This window comes from Chiloscyllium punctatum, chromosome 6, assembly GCF_047496795.1.
Source record: "Chiloscyllium punctatum isolate Juve2018m chromosome 6, sChiPun1.3, whole genome shotgun sequence".
In the NCBI taxonomy this organism is placed as follows: Eukaryota; Metazoa; Chordata; class Chondrichthyes; order Orectolobiformes; family Hemiscylliidae; genus Chiloscyllium; species Chiloscyllium punctatum.
Genome location: NC_092744.1, coordinates 61,974,449 through 61,996,543, shown reverse-complemented (window position 1 = coordinate 61,996,543; position 22,095 = coordinate 61,974,449).

Genomic DNA, 22,095 nt, shown 5'->3' with positions numbered 1-22,095 from the left:
AAATCAACAACAAAGTGATAGAAAGTGTAATCAATACTGCCATGTACTATGAAGAAACACTTTCTTATCAATAACCTGCACACTGACACTCAGTTTAAGTTCCATTAGAACCAATCAGATTCTCACACCTTTTTCCAAATGCACAAAAAGAGCTTATTTTCAAAGGTGAAGGGATAGTTACAGACTTTGACATCAAGGAAGCATTTGATCAAATATACCATCAAGGAGCCTAGCAAAACTACAAAATGAGAATCAGGGGAAAATTCTCTGCTGGTTGGAGTCATACCTAACACAAAGGAAAATTATTGTAATTGTTTGAAGGCAATCATCTCAGCAAAACAGGAGTTCCTCTGGATAGTGACCTAAGCGCAACTATCTTCAGCAGCTTTATCAATGATCTTTTCTGCATCATAAGGTCAAAAGTGGGAATGGTTGCTGATGATTGTACAATGTTCAGCACCATTTACAACTCATCAGATGCTGCAATAGCCTGTGTTGACATGTTGCAAGACCTGCAGAACATTGAGGTTTGAGCTGATAAGTGATATATAAAGTTTGTGCAACATAAGTCCCGGTCAAAAACAATCTCCAACAAGCAAGAATCTAACAACCTTCCATTGATGTTAAATGATATAACCATTGCTGAAGACCCCCAATATCAACAACGTTAGAGTTAACAATTGACCAGGAATTGAAGTGGAACAGCCAATCTAAATACTATGGGCTACAAAAGGCAGGGAAATTTGCATGACTAACTCATACTTTGTCTCAAATGTCTGTTCATCACCTACAAGGCACAAGACAGGAGTGTGACAGAATATATCTCACTTACCTGAATAAGTGCAAGTCATAGAGTCATAGAGATGTACAGCATGGAAACAGATCCTTCGGTCCAACTTATCAATGCCAACCAGATATGCCAAACCAATCTAGTCCTATCTGCCTGCACCCAGCCCATATCCCTCCAAACCCTTCCTATTCATATATCCATCCGGATGTCTTTTAAATATGGCAATTGTACTAGCCTCCACCACTTCCTCTGACAGCTCATTTCACACACGCACTGCCCTCTGCATAAGAAAGTTGTCCCTTAGGTCTCTTTTATATCTTTCCTCTCTCACCTTAAACATATGCCCTCTAGTTCTGGACTCCCCCACCCTAGGGAAAAGACTTTGTTTGTTTACCCTATCCACGCCCCTCATGATTTTATAAACCTCTATACAGGTCATCTCTCAGCCTCCGATGCTCCAGGGAAAACAGCCCCAGCCTATTCAACCTCTCCCTTCAGCTCAAATCCTCCAACCCTGGCAACATCCTTGTAAACCTTTTCTGAACTCTTTCAAGTTTCACAATATCCTTCCGATAGGAAGGAGACCAGAATTGCATGCAATATTCCAAAATTGGCCTAACCATTATCCTGTACAGCCATAACATGATCTCCCAACTCCTGTACTCTATACTCTGACCAATAAAGGAAAGCATACAAAACACCTTCTTCACTCTCCTATCTACTTGCGATTCTACTTTCAAAGAGCTATGAACCTGCACTCCAAGGTCTTTGTTCAGCAGCACTCCCTTGGGCCTTACCATTAAGTGTATACGTCCTGCTAAGATTTGCTTTCCCAAAATGCAGCATCTCGCAATTATCTAAATTAAACTTCATCTGCTGCTTCTCAGCCCATGGGTTCATCTGATCTAGATTCCATTGTACCATCAATACACAAGAGCTCAATGTCATTCAGAATAAAGCACCCCACATGATTAGCACATATTCATTCTCTTCAATACTCATTCCCTTCACCACTGAGGCACAATGGTAGCAGTGTATACCATCTACAGGAAGCACTGCAACAACTAAGCCAAACAGGCGGCATGGTGGCTCAGTGGCTAGCAATGCTGCCTCACAGTGCCAGGGACCCGGGTTCAATTCCCGCCTTGGGCAACTGTCTGTGTGGACTTTGCACATTCTCCCCATGTCTGCGTGGATTTCCTCCGGGTGCTCCTGTTTCCTCCCACAGTTCAAAGATGTGCAGGTTAGGTGAATTGGCCATGCTAAATTGCCCGTAGTGTTAGGTGCATTAGTCAGGGGTGAATGTAGGGGAATGGGTCTGGGTGGGCTGCTCTTCAGAGGTTCGGTGTGGACTTGTTGGGCTGAAGGGCCTGTATCCACACTGTAGGGAATCTAATCTAATCTAATCAAACTCCTCCTCCAACAGCACCTCCCAAACCTACGATCTCTGACACTTAGAAGGAAATGAGCAGCTGATCCAATCCAAGTTACCCATCACTCTGACTTCAGAGAACTATATCACAGCTGGTGTTTAGAAGAATGACAGGAAATCTAATTGAGGTCTTTAATGTGCTAAAGGGATATGTGCTAAAGTAGATATAGAGAGGTTATTTTCTCATGTGAGGCAATTTAGAAAGAGGCTAAGGGATAGCAGATTTAAAACAGGAAGAGAAATTACTTCTTTCAAGCATTCATCTATCTGTGGAATTCACTAATCCAGAGTGTGCCGGATGCACAATTTGAGGAGATAGTTTGGTTTTTATATTAGTAATGAGTTGAAGGGTTCCAGACAGCAAGCAGAGAATGGAGGTAAGGCCGAGGTAAGATCAGATATGACTGAATTGAATGGCAGAGCAGGCTCGAGGGGCTGAAATGCCTAATCCTACTCCGAGTTCTTATATGCCTTCGCTTCAGGAGTCAAGATGATGGATCTCCCTTCCCACCAGCACTGTGGGTGAACCGTACAACCCAAAGACTGCAGCAGTTCAAGAAGGCAGCTCACCATCATCTTCTCCGGAGATTTAACGATGGATGATAAATGTTGGCCAAGACAGCAGTAACCACACTTCGTGAATGAATAAAAATTTTAAAAACTGTTTCACACCAGGGACTTGCATAATCATATGGCATCCTATCACCACTGATGTTTTAAACATTAAATCTTTGGGAATTTTAGTTGCATTTTACTTCTCAAGTATTGCTGAAAGAAAACCATTTTGGTGAAATTTTTCATCTTGCGCTCATTGAATTGTAGAATCCCCACAGTGCAGATAAAGGTCATTTGGCAATCAAGTCTGCACCAACCTTCCAAATTGCAATCTATTCCCCACCCTATCCCCATATATCCCATGGCTAACCCACCTAACCTGCACATCGCTGGACACTATCAGCAATTTAGCGTGGCCAACTCACCTAGCCTGCATATCTTTGGATTATGGGAGGAAACCAACGTACCAGACAGAGAGAGAATGTGCAAACTCCACACAGTCGCCCAAAGGTGGAATTGAACCCTGGTTTCTGGCACTGGGAAGGCAGCAGTGCTAACCACAGAGTTGCCATGCCATTCACTCATCAGGATATTTTACAAGAACAAAGTGGAAACAATACTTATACTACATGGCAATGAGTGCAATAGACCAGACCAAACGCCTTCAAAATATATTAAGAAGTTAGCCTACAGCAAATCTTTTTCTTATTTTAAAGGTAAGTGTAAGACATTGTATTCCAAGTGCAATTTGATTCATCAAACTATTAGACTTTAAGCAAAGCACACTTTATTTTTACACTACAGTTAAAATAGAGACAAAACAAAATCGAAAGAAATGGCTTCACTGTAAGTCTATCAAAATTCCTATATATTAACTACTAGTAGTTAACTGTTCCAATATAGTAATATCCCATAAACACACCCTTGGCAAAGACAAATTCAGTAAAATAGATTACCTCAAATGCAGATTTTCACTGCCACAGAGGGATGACTATGAGCTTCCACATCCAGTTTCAAGACTCCAGTTACTGCAGAAAACTAAAACTAAAACCTCTGATTCTGTGGGAGCTTGGCCCCACACTTTCAAGCTGCTTCTATTGTTCCAATTTTAAAAAAAACTTGAAGGCCTCAAAAGTTATTTACTTTACTGGCTTTTAACAGACACCCTCACCTCTGTCTCAACCTTTCTTCATCTTAAATGAAAGGACAAAATATACCTCTTTCGACAATATTATTGTCACAAAAGAGTGCAGATTGTATGGCAAGCTAACTCTGATTGGCAGAGGTGTTGCCATGGAAAATAAACTCATTAATGCTGATTGGCAGCTAATAATCAGGCTTTGTTTAAACTTCAAACCAGACAGATTGATTCTGTTTGGTCAGAGCACTGCCTTGAGAAATGAACCAGTGAACGGCTGTCACGTATTTTGTTGAGTTGAAACAGGAATGGACCACGTACATGTTCTTTCTGCCTGTAAAGAACAGGACTCTATGTATTAATACGTGTAGCTTTCAGTACATGCAAGTGTGCCACGCTATGAGATCAATGACGTTGGTGGTGGGCAAGTTGTTGGAGGGAATCCTGAAGGACAGGATGTACATGTATTTGGAAAGGCAAGGACTGATTAGGGATAGTCAACATGGCTTTGTGCATGGGAAATCATGTCTCACAAACTTGATTGAGTTTTTTGAGGAAGTAACAAAGAGGATTGAATAGGGAAGAGCAGTAGATGTGGTCTAAATGGACTTCAGTAAGGTGTTCAACAAGTTTCCCCATGGGAGACTGATTGGCAAGGTTAGATCTCACAGAATACAGGGAGAACTAGCCATTGGATACAGAACTGGCTCAAAGGTAGAAAACAAAGGATGATGGTAGAGGGTTGTTTTTCAGACTGGAGGCCTGTGACCAGTGGAGTGCCGCAAGGATCGGTTCTGGGTCCTGTACTTTTTGTCATTTACATAAATGATTTTGATGCAAGCATAAGAAGTACAGTTAGTAAGTTTGCAGATGACACCAAAATTGGAAGTGTAGTGGACAGCGAAGAGAGTTACCTCAGATTACAACAAGATCTTGACCAGATGGGCCAAGAGGCTGAGAAGTGGCAGATGGAGTTTAATTCAGATAAATGTAAGGTGCTGCATTTGAGAAAGCAAATATTAGCAGGACTTATACACTTAATGGTAAGATCCCAGGGAGTGTTGTTCAACAAAGAGACGTTGGAGTACAGGTTCATAGCTCCTTGAAAGTGGAGTTGCAGATAGATAGGATAGTGAAGAAGGCGTTTGGTATGCTTTCCTTTATTGATCAGAGTATTGAGTACAGGAGTTGGGAGGTCATGCTGCAGCTGTACAGGACATTCGTTAGGCTACTGTTGGAATATTGCATGCAATTCTGGTCTCCTTCCTATAGGAAAGATGTTGTGAAACTTGAAAGGGTTCAGAAAAGATTTACAAGGATGTTGCCAGGGTTGGAGGATTTGAGCTAGAGGGAGAGGCTTAACAAGCTGGGGCTGTTTTCTCTGGAGCATCGGAGGCTGAGGGGTGACCTTATAGAGGTTTACAAAATTATGAGGGGCATGGATACGGTAAATAGACAAAATCTTTTCCTTGGGGTCTGGGAGTCCAGAACTAGAGGGCATAGGTTTAGGGTGAGAGGGGAACGGTATAAAAGAGACCTCAGGGGCAACTTTTTCATGCAGAGAGTGGTACGTGTATGGATTGAGCTGCCAGAGGAAGTGGTGGAAGCTAGTACAATTGCAACCTTTAAGAGGCATTTGGATGGGTATATAAATAGGAAGGGTTTGGAGGGATATGGGCCGGGTGCTGGCAGGTACTTCTCATGAGCATAACGTTAACATGCAGTTAAATTGGTTGTCAGTGTATTTCTTCATACAGTCAGGATAATCTAGCAAATGTTGTGCAAATGCAGAATCACAATTAATATTAGCTGTGCATTTGTACCACATTGCTTTGTTCCTCCTCTGCTGAAAATATTGACTGCTGTGTGGGTATGATTTTTCAGATAGAAAGCATCCTCCAGTAATTCAATGAAGTGGCCATTCTTTGCATGGGCCATGAAATTTAGTAAAATGTTACTTGATCAGGAATACGTACAATTGAGCACAATCCTGATTTGTAACAACATGAATGGGCATATCCTCCCCTGCCTGTGACTGTGAATAAAAGTATAATTCCCGCCCTGGCTGAATGGAGTATTTCTACTGCATGATCTCACAGATTAGTAATCACATCTGGAACTTTGAGGTGCATTTTGATTTCCTCTTGGCAGCACCATGGAGAATAATTTAAAAAAACACTCTTTCCAACTCACTCTCCCTAAGCTGCCAGCCAGCTCCAGTCCAAAGTGTCCAATCCTCAATTCTTGGTCAGAAATGAAAAATGCTGGCAATCTAACACGCCCTAATCAAGTGCATGCCGGAGGGAAAGTGGGTAGTGGATGAAAGAACAAAAGGAAATGTCTGTGACAGGATGGAAGGTAGAAGAGATTTCTTTATTCATTCATGAGATGTGGCCAGTCATTAGCTGGGGCAGCATTTACTGCCCATTACCAGTTTGCCCTTGAGAGGGTAGTGGTGAGCTGATTAAATGGCCATTCAGCAAAAGGAGATGGCAATGGGACAAGTAAAGAAACAAATGACAGATCAAGAGGAGATATGAATGAGAAAAGCAGATTCATTACTAACAGCTGGAGTATTGCATACAGCAGTGATTCCTAAAATTTGCAGATTGCACACTTTCAACAGTAAAATAATTAGCATGAATATTGCAAGTGATAGCATTCATTTCAAACCGAAAATTAAATAGACAATATTTATAAGACATATTTGAATGCACTTTTTTTGACTAGAATTTGTTATTTGATATTGTTTCAACAAACCTTACTGTGTAAAATTTGGTTCAGTTCTGGAAAGAGCTAAACGAGGTTCCGGGGGAATAATTCTTAAATGTAGTCTCTGGATTCTTGAGAAGTGACAGGGCGTAGAAGCTAAGTTCACAAACATATATGGTTGAAGATGGCAGCAGAACAATTATTTCATGATTTGAGACCAAGGGATATTCATTTCTCACCTGATCAAATGGAATCTGTCTGTCTTTGAGCTCCAGAGTGCAAGCACGCCTGAGATTCAGGCACACATATCTGATTCACTTTCAGTACACCTCTACAGTTTAAAGTTGCAACTCTGGTTACAATGGCAAAAATCAATGCAATGACACTGTAAAGACAATTTGTGCATAGGGCTGCTCATAGTCTGTTAATGCTCACTTACCTCAATCCCACTTGGATGCTCACAACATCCCTGCCTTGCCTTGCCTGTTTTGCATTTAGCTCCCTCAGCCAGAGCTTCCAGGCATAGCACTTCTGCCCTGCCTTGCTCCTGGAAGCCACTGCCATGCAAATACCATAAGATGATTAGATATAGGAGCAGAATTAGGCCATTCAGCCCACTGAATCTGTAATGCCATTCGATCATGGCCAATATGTTTCTCAATCCAATTCCCTTACCTTCTCCCTGTGACCCATGGACCCTTACTAATCAAGAGCCTATTTATCTCAGTCTTAAAGACAGTCAGTGACTTGGCCTCCACACCCTTCTGTGGCAATGAATTCCACAGAATCACCAGCCTCTGACTAAAGAAATTCCTCCTCATCTCAGTTCCTCTTCATAACCCTCAGTGAAGGGTTATCCCTTCACTCTGAGGCTGTGCTCTTGGGTCCTAGTCTCCTACTAGTGGAAACATCTTCTCCCCATTCACTCTATCCAGGCCTCTCAGTATTCTGTAAGTTTCAGTCAAATCCTCCCCTCATCCTTTCAAACTCCATCAAGTACAGACTCAGAATCATCAACTGCTCCTCATATGATTTCATCCCTCGATCATTCTTGTGAACCTCTCTGGACTTCCTTCAACACTAGCGCATCCTTTCTTAAATACATGGCCCAAAACTGATCTCCTTTGTCTAACCTGTTAATTATTTCTCAAAGAATTCTAACAGATTTATCAGGCATGATCAGGGTGACTCAGCCCTATTTTACCATGTACTTCCAAGTGCTCCATAATCTCATCCTTAATAATGGACTCTAAAATCTGACTAATGACCAAGGTCAGGGTAACTGGTCTATAATTTCCTGTCATCTGCCTGCCTCCCTTCTTAATCGGGGTGTTAAATTCATTTGCACAAGACCTCGGCTAGACTTGAACCTATACAGTACTGGGGAACATTTACAGATTAAGGATACATCTTTGGTTCTGGTTTCTCATGAGAGGCAACTTGTTCAATTATCACAGACCGCAGTAAAAGCTCAGGCTCAAGCTTGATAGGGCAATATTAGTTGAGAAAGATTCACCTAGATTGGCTCAACATTTTTCGATTAGAAAATGGTTGGCTGAGTGAAGTCCCAAATAAATACCTGGAGGTCTTTCAGGATGGTCTACAGCATATCAAAGGAGCAAAGGTCAACTTGCATGTTGACCAGGAAACAAATTCCATGATTCTGCAAGAACCGCCTGGTGCCATTTGCCTTATGGGCAAAAGCAAAAGCAGAAATCAGGAGGCTGGAGACTGAAGGAATCATCAAATCAGTCCAGTTGCGGAATGGGCAGCAGCAGTCATACCGATTGTGAAGCCTGACAAGTCGGTTTGCTTTTGTGGGATTTTAAAGAAATAATAAACTACTTTTTGCAGCTGGATCCCTCACCCAATCCATCCAATAGAAGATTTCTATGCAAGCCTGGCAGGGGACTGTCTTTCACGGAGCTGGACAAGAGCCATGCATACCTGCAATTGCGGATGGATGAGGATTCCCATAATAATTAATACTCATAAGGGTTCGTATCATGATATGAGCCTGCCATTTGGGGTATCATCAACCTGTGCAATTTTTCAGCAGATGATGGAGAATAATGTCTACCTCAGGTCACCATTTATCTGGATGATGTACTAATAACAGAGAAGGCAATTGGGGGCATATAGTCCTTAGATGCCGTGGGTGTACGCCTAAGAAGGGAAGAATGTTTCTCATATGCCAAGTGATCTACTTGGTATACAGAGTCGACAAGACCACTGGAAGACAAAGAGAGGGTAATCAAATGTGTCCTGGCATCCACATCTGTACCAGAGGTTAGGTCTTTCCTCATGCTGGTGAACTATTACAGCAAGTTCATCCATTACCTAGTAGCTTTGAATCAATTATTTAAAAAAGGGTCAGCCTTGGAAATGATCACATAGCCAAGCCAGAGCTTCCAGAGACGTAATCCCAAGCAAAATCTGGTATTGACATTTGATGCCTCCCCATATGGCATGAGGGTAGTAGTAGTTCATAGGCACGCCAATGGAGAGGAACATCCAATAGTGTATGCATCCAGGACTTTGGTTAATGTCGAGGTAGGAAGACAGTCCTGCTAGAAAACAGAATGGGAGGAAGTGTCACTGTCACCAAGGTGACATTGGGAAGAAGAACCTGCATTTGTGTAGCACCTAACAGAACCCCAGATCATCTCAATTCACTTTATAGCCAATAAAAGTCATTTGAAGACTAGTTACTATTGAAATATTGGAACAATATATATGAGAATGGTTACTGAGTTTCTATGCCTTCCTAAATCTTATGGCCTCGTATATTGGGATTATCAGATTGTTAAGAACTAACCTTAGAGCCAAAAGCTCTGGGATCTATGTTGTCCAAAGATAAATACCAAGATCAACATGTAGTAGCTCTTGGTACTGATCAGCTAGTCTCCCTTTGACAACCCATAACCAATTCCATACTCTACCCAGTTTGACACAGTTCTGTTCTGTAAATGTAATCCACCATATAACAACAAAATTATTGGCTGTGGTTACCATCAAGAACTCTCCTCTATCTCGCCCCTCATCTGAGGCATAGTGACCCTCATGATCTGGTAAGACTAAGATGACTTTACCTTTCTTTAATTACTACAAATAAGTCATCACATAGATATCTGTATTTGGTATTAAGCAGCACCACATAACCATAGAAAAGTTACAGCACAGAAAGATTCCATTCAGCCCATCATGTCAGCACCTGCCTAATAAATTGGCAGCTCAATCTAACCTCATTTGCACCATCTGGTTTGTGGCTTTGCAGGTTGCAGCATTTTAGGTGTGGACTCAAGTTCCATTAAAATGAGTTGAGTTTTCTCCTAAACCACCAAACCTCACAACAAATTCCAGAAACTTAAACCCTTTGGGTGAAAAATGATTTTCGCATGTCCTATCTAATCCTCTTACTGGTCACCTTAAATTAATTAGATTGCAAATTAAGGTCTATATGAAAAATTCTCAAGAAGCTGGACAACTATGTCAACAAACTTGAAGTGTGTAATTGAAGATCATTCACTTTTTCATCTTTCCTAACTAAAACATGAAATGGCCTCAACATCTGTTTGTAGGTTGAAAAGACGTTTTAGTCGCACTCAATAAATTGCTATGGGGGGGTTTCCCTCACTTCCTCAAGCACTCAAAATATTCTTAAATTGCTCAAATGATTTTAGTTAGTCAGGTTGTCATATTTAGAGTCCACTGCCTCATTTCCACAAACTAAGAACACCCACTCAAGTTGCCAGTTTGAAATGTTCACTTTCATGGACATCTCCTTTCATATTCAATCTGCTTTTTGTTATTGTCACAACTTGCAGTACAAAATTAAAGGTAAATAGTATATCCAAACTAGGAATTACGGTGTAGATAATAATGAATGCTTACATTGAATAAGCTAAGCTTTCTGATAAAATGTCTGATGGGGGGGATATTTTATTAATATTGCCAAAAGTAATTTTATAGGCAGCTGTTTGATTGCACAAAACCCAAACATTGCTGAAAACATAGACATGTTGTCAAAGTTTTTTGTTTTGCAGTCATCAGGACAACTGCAAGAACTCCAAATTTCAATAATCAATTTAAATTAGTTAAGAAAAGGATGCTGATCGGTTGGAGGGTCAACGCTAATTGACTGAGGCATGGTCATGGAGAAAGCAACAAAGATCTCTGTCTTCTCAATCTCTCAGGTAATTCAAAGAAGTGCAAGGCTGGAACATGTTCCTTTTAATTTGCAGAGAATGGGCCCCTAGGTATGAATATGTATCACTTCTAGTAAGCGTAAGTGAGCCAAACTTTGAGCTCAATAGATGCACTTATTTAGTTGTTAGTATGGTTATTAACATTTTTAGGTGGTTCAGCAAGTGTTGCCCAATGCAGAATCACACTAATAGCAGGCATTTTGTTTGGGGTTCTGCAAACATGGTTTGGTTGAATACAATCTGTACTCTGTCTGTTATGAATAACAAAAAGAACATGCTGTTGAATATTACAAATACAAAATTGCTGATTAGGCCAATCTTGTAGCATGTAGAACTACAGTATATGAATCTCAACCTGTATATGAACCAGGATCTAGATTATAGTGGTGCTGGAAAAGCACAGCAGGTCAGGCAGCATCCAAGGAGCAGGAAAATCGATGTTTCGGGCAAAAGCCCTTCATTACCTGTATATGAACCAGTCAAGGGAGGCTTGAGGTAGATAGTAGCGGAGATCTCTTGATTGGACTTCACAATTCAGGAAAGACTGCTCCATCTCAAAAGTGAAGGATAGACCATATTAAATAAAAAGGGAAAAATGCTGGAGAAACTCAGCAAGATGTGGCAACGTCTGCAGAGAGAGAAAAGATTTAATGTTTCAAGTCCAAAATGACTCTCCTTCAGAACATCTGCAGAATAAATGCTGCTGGGTTTCTCCAGTATTGTCACTTTAATTTTCAGCATTTGCACTATATGAACTGCATTAAGTTCTGCATATCACACATTTGACTAATGTCATGTGAAAGTTTCATTTTTTGGTGCCATGCTAGGTATGTCTCAGCAATTGGCTGATTATATCAAACAGCAAGTCCCTTTGTTTGTTTGTAGAAGGCAGAGTACAGAATACATTCAAGTCAAAATATCTGTGACTAGATTCCACAACTGGGCAGTACTCGCGGTATGATCCTGAGTGAGCTAATAGCTACACTAACAAACAGTTTAAGAAAATTAGTTGACCTCGTAAGGCGGTTCGTTTATGCTTGCTAGAAGCAACATATATTCATATACAGAGATCTGCCATATAAGTGCACCATCAGCTATGTAATTACAGATAGTATGGAGAAAAACAAAAGATAAATTTCCTGAATCTCAGCCAGTGACGTGAGACTTGAGAAAATTTGGCAACATTCCCAGGATATATATTATCAAGGAATTAATGTTTATAGAAATATTCAAAATTGGAATGAGGTTTAAAATAACACAACATGCAGACTCACTGAGGGATTCCTGATATTCTGTGAGAGTTTCAATAACTTTCAGACAAGACTGCTGGTAGTGTTACGATAAAGGCTAATTCTACAGCAATCTTTCAGAAATCAATGGGAACAAAAAAACCTGTTAAGGTAATAAAATGAAATATTTATTTGGGCATCTTCTGACTTTCAGATTGAGTAATTTCTCATGATAACTGTACTTTGAAATAAGACAAACAGAAATAGCTCTCAGATTTCATCTTTTTGAGCCAACTAAATCAGCAGAAATGTAAAGGTTGTGCACAAGATGAAACATATCTGTATAGACTTTATCATAACTCGAATAATCAAATGAGCTAGATGAACTAAATGACCCTTTCTCCATTCCTATTTGCCTTAATTCAGATGTAACTTCAAACTAAGTACCCATCTGTTCTCTCAATTGAAGGGAAAGAACCAATGTCACTGTTTCAAAGAAGAGCTAGGGAGCTGGGTATCTGTCACGCCAACAGTTATCCCACATTAAACATCACCAAACATTAACTGATTATTGCTGGTTGTCGAATCTTGTGTAAAAATGAGCTACCTTGTTTCCCTGCTTTAGAATATTGACTGCATTTCAAATGTATTGAATGATCCGTAAGCTTGTGTCACCTGAAATTCCATGTGTGCAGGAGGAACCCCAGCTATTCAAACTCCGCCTGAGGGCTTCTGAGTTAAGTTCACTCCATGCCATACTAATTGCTGGGTGGTTCCTGGATTGTAGTTTTCAGGAAGTGATCACCCATCACTAGACAGAGTTCAGGCTGCAAGTGGGTGACATCCTATCAGGATCGTGAGAGCCAAGCAATGCAGAATCCTTTAGTAGTGTGGCATGTCCAAAATATTATTTAGCATTCAATAACAGTTGTGAGACTTTGAAGGAGTATAATCTCAAGGTATCATAAGGTATATTGCTGCACAGTGTAGAAATGCAGTAGTAATTGGGATTTGACAGTCAAGGAGACTGGCAAGCAGTTCTGCTGCCATCAACCAATGATGCAATTGCTATGTTGTTAACCTGATGCCAGAGGAAAGGATGCAAAGGGAAGAGAAAGATCCAAAAGTCACAGTTCATATCGCAATCAGTGACAATGGGAGAGAGTCTGGGGAGATCCTACTTTAAGAGTTTAAGGAGCTTAGGAGGAAACAAAAAAGCAACACCTCAAATGTAGATTACTCCCAGTTCCATAAACTAATGAGAATAAAACCTCAAGGATAAAATGGGTTACTGCATGCCGAGAGAACTGTGCAACATGGAGGGCATTGGAACTGGTTCTGTTGCAATAGGGAACTTCTTTAAGATGGTCAAATATAGGACTAATTACCTTGCAGGCATGTTGTCTGCTGCTGTGTGGAAAGATTTAATGTAATCCAGTAGGAGTTTGGACACCAAAAATCAATTTAAGTAGGAAAAGATGCATATGAGACTGGGAGAGGCATTTAAGGTTAGAAATAATACAGAACTAGATAAGACTATAGAAAATATAAAGAGATTTAATTTAGGTTTGGAATGCATGTGTATCAATGCACAAAGTGTATTTACTAAGGTTGGTAGCTGCAGACATAAGTAACCCATGGAAATATAACATAGCAGCCATAACTGAGTCCTGCCTCTACAAAGGGGAATACAAGAATATTACTGAGTACAAGATTTTCAGGAAAGAAAATATGGGGATGAGATAGGACAACGGAATGCCTTTGAGGATGAAAAACGAATTCAATTTCATTAGAGTTGACAAAAAATAAAGGAACATAGAAAATAGGAGCAAGATTAGGCCATTTAGACTCATGAAGCCCACTTCGTCACTCAAGATTATTATGGTGGATCCTGTATCTCAATGCATACTCCCCTTAGCCCTGACACCTTTGGTTTCTAGAAATTTATCTATATCTTTCTTAAATATATTCAGTGAACTTATCTCCACACCCAGCTGTGGTAGAGAATTCCGCAACCCCCTCCACACTTCCGTTGGCTCTGAAGAGATTTCTAGATTCAAAACGTGAGCTTGCTCTCTCTCCACAGACGCTGCCCGACCCATTGTGATTACCAGCATTTTTTGTTTTCAGTGTAGGACTAACCAGATTGCTCTTCAAAAAGCTGGTGCAAGCATAAAGCTGAATATTTACACAGCTGTGGAGGAAACTGGAGACATGCTGGCTAGCAATTTCCCATGTCTGGCCATTTTAGAACAGACTGCTTCAAGGGTAAGGTTTCAACCAATTAAAGAGCCTCTTAAGACCATCCTCCCAATGCCAACTCTTTTCCCAGTCAACATGCAGGATCTCTCATTAAAGTTAAGCACTCTCATCACAATTGCCACAACTAAATGGCCACAGATGTTACAGCAGTCCACACTGTGGAGTCTTTCCCCATCATTCCCTAGCCACACCTCCCTCACCCCCAGCAATGATGGTTTTAGCAGCTATGGCAACTTAGATAAAAGTCACACAACACCAGGTTGTACTCCAACAGGTTTATTTGGATGCATTGCTCCTTCATCAGGTGGTTTTGGAGAATAAGATTGTAAGACACAGAATTTATAGCAAAAGTTTACTGTGATGGAACTGTAATTATATATTGAAAAAAGACCTGGATTGTTTGTTAAGTCTCTCATCTTTTAGAATGATCATGTTGGTTTCAGTTCTTTTATAAAAGTTACATTCTCAAATGAACTTTAACAATTGGTGTCATGTCAGCCCAGATAATGTGTAAAAGGTTTTAGCTCCCTGTATGAGGCTGTCTGTACGACAATGGTCAGACTGATTCTAATCTAAAAAATGAATTTACAGATTCTTACATGGATTCATGCCATTTTTGAGCAAAGTAAAATGTAATTTTGCAAGTACAAATTCACTCCACAAACTTATATGTGTATGTATGCATGTGGGTAGGTGTGTGTGTGTGTGTGTGTATGCGAGGGGCGACATTATGGGTGTCTGTGAGAGGGTGAGTATATGTGTGTGAGTATAAAGGGGTTTAAGTCTGTGAGAGGGTGTGCGAGGGAGTGTATTTGAGGGTATATGAGAGAGGGTCTGCGTGAGTGTGTGTCTGTGTGTGTGTCAGAATCTCTGTGTCTGTCTGTCTGTTTGTATGTTGTGTGTCTGTCTGTGTGTGTGTTTAGTGCAATGTAGTGTGACTTGAACCCAAGGTCCTAGTTGAGGCCATCCCCATGGGTACCAAACTTAGCTATCAGCCTCTGGTCAGCCACTTTCCATTGTTGCCTGTCCCGAAGTCCGCCTTGGAGGACAGTCACCCAAAGGAATGAATATCCTGGACCGCTGAAGTGTTCTCCAACTGGGAAGGAACACTCCTGTCTGTTGATTGTTCTGTGGTGTCCATTCATCCATTGCCGTAGCCTCTGTTTCATCTCTGTAAGGAAGTGTACCAACAAATGAACAGCCAGGAACGCTACAGGCAACTACCGATTGATCCGACCAAACAGCAAACCCATGAACTAAACACATTGATCAGGACTTTGGACCCAGTTCTTCACAGTTACCTACGCACAACCATCCCATGTACTTCTCACCTACGGGACTTCTACTGCCTTCCGAAGATACACAAAGCCAATACACCAGGACGTCCCATCATATCAGGCAATTGGACTCTGTGTGAGAACCTCTCTGGCTATGTCGAAGGCATCTTGAAACCCATTGTACAGGGGACCCCCAGCTTCTATCACGAAACTACAGATTTCTTACAGAAACTCAGCACTCACGTCCCAGTCGAAACGGGAACATTCCTCGTTACAATGATTGTATCATCTCTCTACACCAGCATACCCCACAATGATGGCATCACGGCAACAACCTCAGTATTCAACACCAACAACTGCCAATCTCCAAACAATATCCTATAACTCATCCGCTTTATCCTCAATCGGATCGTCTTCATCTTTGGCAACCAGTTCTTCATCCAGACACATGGAACAGCCATGGGGACCAATTTTGGACCCCAATATGCCAACATTTTCATGCATAGGTTCGAACATTCTTCACTAAGCAGGGCTTCTAACCAACACTATACACGACGAAATTTTCTTCCTCTGGACCCATGGCGAGGAGTCACTGAAAGAAACTACACAGTGACATCAACAAGTTTCATCCCACCATCAAACTCACCATGGACTATTCTCTACTATCTGTCTCATTCTTAGACACATGCATCTCCTTCAAGGATGGGCACCTCAGCACCTCAGTCTACTGCAAACGCACAGATAACCTCACGATGCTACACTTCTCCAGCTTCCACCCAAAACATATTAAAACAGCCATCCCCTATGGACAAGCCCTACACATACACAGGATCTGCTCAGATGAGGAGGAACGTGACGGACACCTGGAAATACTCAGGAATGCTCTCATAAGAATGGATTATGATGCACAACTCATCGACCACCAGTTCTGACGTGCCAACGTGAGGAACCGGAATGACCTCCTCAGGAGACAGACACGAGCTGCAAATGACAGGGTGTCCTTCATTGTCCAGTACTTCCCAGGAGCTGAAAAACGGTGCCATGTTCTTCGCAGCCTGCAACACATTATCAGTGAGGATGAGCACCTCGCCAAAACCTTCCCTACACCTTCACTTCTCGCCTTTAAACAGCCACCAAACCTCAAACTGATCATTGTTCATAGCAAACTGCCTGGCTTTCAGGACAATACCATAAACCTTATCATGGTAGATGCTGCAAGACGCATCAGAATGTCTACACAGATACCACCATTACATGTGGAGACACCTCTCACCATGGATGTGGCAGGTATTCATGCAACGCAACCAACGTGGTCTATCTCATATGCTGCAGGCAAGGATGCCCTGAGACATGTACATTGGTGAGACCAACCAGAGGCTATGGCAACGGATGAATGGACACCACACAGCAATCAACAGATAGAGGTGTTCCCTCCCAGTCGGAGAACATTTCAGCGGTCCAGAACATTCGACCTCGGACCTTTGGGTGACCATCCTCCAAGGCAGACTTCAGCATAGGCAACAACGAAAAGTGGCCAAGCAGAGGCTGATAGCCAAGTTTGGTACCTATGGGTATGGCCTCAACTGGGACCTTGGGTTCATATCACACTTTCGGTGACCCCATTATACACACAGACAGACAGACACTCCTACAGACACACACACACATATACACGCAGTATCTCTCTCATGCATTCACACATATACTCCCACACACACCCTCTCACAGACTTAAACCTCTTTACATTGACACTCACACACATACACTAACCCTCTCACAGACACTCATAACCACCCTACCACCCGCCCTACACCCCAGTCCAACACCAGTGACTCCAAATCATGACCACTTAGCATCTTAATATGTTGGGGAATAATTATTTGTTATTGTGATACATTTTGCTTTAATGTCAATTCCTTTAGCAATAAATACAGAGCTGCTACTGTTTACATTGTCTGTTCAAATTGTTCAGCTTCCCTTTATGTTGTTTCAAAGAATGGAAGCATCTACATCACGCAAACCACATCTATTCAACTATGGCTTCAGGTGCTGTATTTTACAAAAGTAATTCAAAGGTTTATGGTGCATCAGTATAAGTATGGTGCCCCCTAACTTCGGTTTTAATGCCAAGAATACAAAGGTATTTTTTATATCAGTTTCATTATGTTTGTATTAGGATAGCTTGTCTAGCAGCACAGTGATAAGGGTAGAAGATCAAGGCTCAAGTCCCATACTATGGCTTGTTGGTCATGGAAAGTGCATCTGTTCTGTGAGCAAACGGGTTGATTTTTATCAGGTAATCGCTTCCAATATGCCTGAGACTGACAGTAAGAGCAGGAATGTTTCCATATCAACTATCTTACAGTATTTTACCCTTGAGCATGGGCCAATCCAATCAGGGTTCATGACTCATCCCTCAGAAATTGAGACAGGAGAGAAAACTGTCAGACTTTAGAGTCATGGTCATAAAATCGTCCAGTACAGAAATAGACCCTTCAGCCAAACTAGTCCATGCCAATCATGTTCCCAAACTAAACTAGTTCCACCTACCTGCATTTTGTCCTCCCCTCCAAACCTTTCCTATTCATGTACTTATCTAAATGTCTTTTAGACATTATAACTGTACCTGCATCCATCATTTCCTCTGGTAGTTCGTTCCACTTAAGAATAACTCTCTGTGTAAAAATGTTGCCCCTCACATCCTTTTTAAAATCTTTCTCCTTTCACCTTAAAAATATGCCCCCTAGTTTTGAACTTCCCCACCCAAGGGAAAAGGCCTTTGCTATTCACTTTATCTTTATTTCTAAAATAGCATGGAATCACTTTACATATCTCTACAAAAATGGCAAAAATGTTACTTGTGCACCCACCTTAATGAGAAAAAGTGTCTCTTTATTGCAATATGGGTAAATAATGTTCTCATAATTAATAGATCATAATCAGAATTGCACCAATTTACAACTTTGAGTATGCATTTCTGTGAATCCAATTTTGTTCATAGGTCACTTATATAGAGGAAGCCAGTCATTTTCATTTATTTTAAAAGAGGGATTTCATCTTCTGTACTTGCAGAAAAATGGCAAAGTAGTTCATTATAGATGATACATTATGTTGTAAACAAATAGTGTACAGCAATGGTCAACCAAGACCACAAAATGTTTGAGTAATTTTATTGATTTAAAACTGGTTTGCAAATGTCTTACCGTATATTAAACTTCCTGCCTTCAATGGTAATATCTTTTCAATAACTGTGTGCAATGGTGAAATCCAGTATAAAATTGCTCAACGTGAATTTTATTGATTTTCTTCCTAACTCCTTCAGACTTCTGCAAATTGCCATTGTGTTAAATTTAAATTAGCTAAATAATTTTGCCTTTTTGGACAGCAGGATAAAGTTAATGGTTAGTGATTTTCTAGTCTACATAATAATAATTTTGGTTTAGTAGCTTTTTAAAAGAAACCAGATGCATGTACAGTAGAAAGCTCTTAATAGAATTCCCCAGGCATACAAAACTTCTCGTTATTCAATTAATCAAATTAAGGGAATGCTCCAAGGAAGGATCAAGAAAAAATATTTACCCTTATTCTGTCAGCTCCTTAGGCAAAAAGTAAAATTCCTGCAATCCAACTTTTATTTTTAAACATATGAAAGTCTATCCAAGGCATTGGGCTGATTTGAGGCATTGGACTGTGTTCTGTTCTGGAAAATTTCTGCATTTTTTGAAAATTACATAAACTGTGCAAAAGCCTGGACTCTGAGACTGCTTCATGAATTTCAGCATTAAACCATGCTCTAAAATAAAATATAACATTACTAGATGATTGTACTGACCTCATAGAGAACAAATATTTTACAGTATTCATGAGATATCAATAATTACACATTAACCATAAATCCTTTTCAATTCTTTGTTGCCACTCTAAGATTTGTATTTTGATAGCTTCCAGCAATAGTAAAGTTTATGGGAGATCACGACTGAACATCGTCCATCTGGACCTTGCAAGAAATAAGGTTAGGATTGTATAGCAAATACCTTTTCTTAAGTAACATGAAGCTTGAGTGTCATGTGCAACATTTCAATCTGTGCACCCATTTCTTTCTAATGTTATTCAAGAAAAGGCTTTCGGATGTCTCTTTGTACAATATCTCATTGCCAATTTAACATTACCTCTAGTTTATCATCATCATGTCATTAGGTTGCTTTTCTAATGTTTAAAGATTTTCAACATGAGTTCAACAACAAAAATCATTTCACACTGAATAGTTCATTTGGCCTCTCCTGCAGACACAAAGTATTAAACAACACTGACAACAACTGAGGTTATGCCACATCTAAAGGCCTGTCAGATTAGAGATACATAGTCATGCTGCTCAAATTCTTTACACAAATAATGGGGTCTCATACATTCTATACAGTCACTATAGTTCCTCTGTAGGACAGCTGGATACAGACTAGACTTCATGTCCTTAAGGCAGACTTTCACATTCATTCTAGGAATATGAGCTGTGCTGCAGTATTTTAACATTCTGTATCAATCAAAAGGTCTATACAGAATATGAGAAGTACACTCCATGCATAGCGTCTTCTGCCTGTGCAAACCTGTCCCAGCTGGCCTTGTTACCTGAAACTTTGTATTCAGGTCAAATGCAGAGTTAATCATAATAGGCTGAAACAGAATGGTTGAAACATATGTCTACAAGTAATTTCTGATTTTCACATTGATACCTTTAAGACCATAAACCATAGGAACAGAAGTAGGCCATTCAGTCCATCAAGTTTGCTCTGCCTTTCAATGAAATCAGGCTGATCTGACAATCCTCAACTCCACTTTCCTGCCTTTTCCCCATTACCCTTGATCCCATTACTCACTAAAAATCTGTTTCAGGCTTGAATAGACTTAACAATCCAGCCTTGATAGCCCTCTGTCTACTACCAGTTAACCAATCCTTTATCTATGATATCTCCAACACCATGAATTCTTATTTTATTAATTAGCATGATGTGAGGTACCCTATCAAATGTCTTCTGAAAATCCAAATATATTACATGCACTGTTTCCCCTTTATCTAACTTGCTTGTTAGTTCCTCAAAGGTTTCTAGTAATTCTGTCAGGAATGATTTCCCCTTCGAGGAGCCAGGCTGACTCAGCTTGATCATACTACACAATTTCTAAATGCTCTGCCATTACATCTTTTAGAAAAGACTCACATATTTTCCCTGTAGCTGACATTAGGCTTGCTGACTTATAGTTACCTAGGTTTTTCTCTTCTTCCCTTTTTAAATAAAAGTATCACATTAGTTGGTTTCTAATCCTCTGAGACATTTCCAGAATCTAAGAATTCTTGAAAGGTTATGACCTGTATACCCGTTATTTCTGTAGTTACTTCCCATCAGGTCCAGGGGACTTACAAGTTTTAGCCCCATTAGTGTCCATAGCATTTTTCTCTAGTGTTGTTATTGTATTTATTCCTTCTCCTTCTTTTGACTCTTTATTATTTAGTAATTTTGAAATACTATTAGTATCTTGCAGTGTGGAAATTTATGCAAACTATTCATTTATCTTCTCTGCCATTTCCTGGTTCCTCTTTATTATTTCCACGACCTTTTTCTCGAAGGAGCCTCTCTTTAAGTTAGCTTCTCTCTTCCTTTTTATATCTGTAATGAAGCTCTTGCTATCAATCGTTATATTACTTGCAAGTTCACCCTCAAAATTTATCTTCACCTGTTTTTTTTGTCGTTTTCTTTAAACTTTCCAATTTTCTGGATTATCACTACTTTTTGCCAAGTTGCATAATTTTTCCCTGCAATTTCACTTTCCTTAACATCCTTGAATTGGATTATCCCCTTTCTGGAATTCTTCTTCCTCACTGGATATATTTTTGCTCTAAGTCATGATTGTTTTCTTAAAAACATACTATTGAGATCCAAGATGGCGGCGATCCAGTTGGTCTGCCCTGCTGAGCTCTGCACCAGAACCCAGACAAAGTGGTGCATTCACCCTCCCTTTCTTATCCATTGTGGTAAAAATCGGTAATTTGTGATCCCCAGTTTTTGAAGCTGGAAGTCTAGATGGACTGGGTGCCGATCGAGTGGGCCCACCGGGTCACAGTGCGCAGGCCCGGATCGGACCAGCACTCCCACCTGGTCCTCGTGCAACTCCAGCACAAAAGAGACAAACAAATGTTGCTGGAAGCCTCTAGAGCACTGGGGAAGGATCCACAGGCTCTGATATACAAATGATCATGAATTGTATTTTTCCAAGTCTTCTTGTGGTCGTGATCTGCAAGACGAATGTCTTTGATGAGGTAAAACAGAGGCTGAGAGACTTGGATATTCACTACTCCGTAAGATATCCAGCTCTATTGTGTTTCAGCCACGGAGGGGCCATGTTTAATTTTGACTCATTGGAAAAAAACAAAGGTCTTCCTGGACATCATAAAATAGATTGGTTGCTCAAATAATATAGACAATACTGTTCACTTAGCTTTCT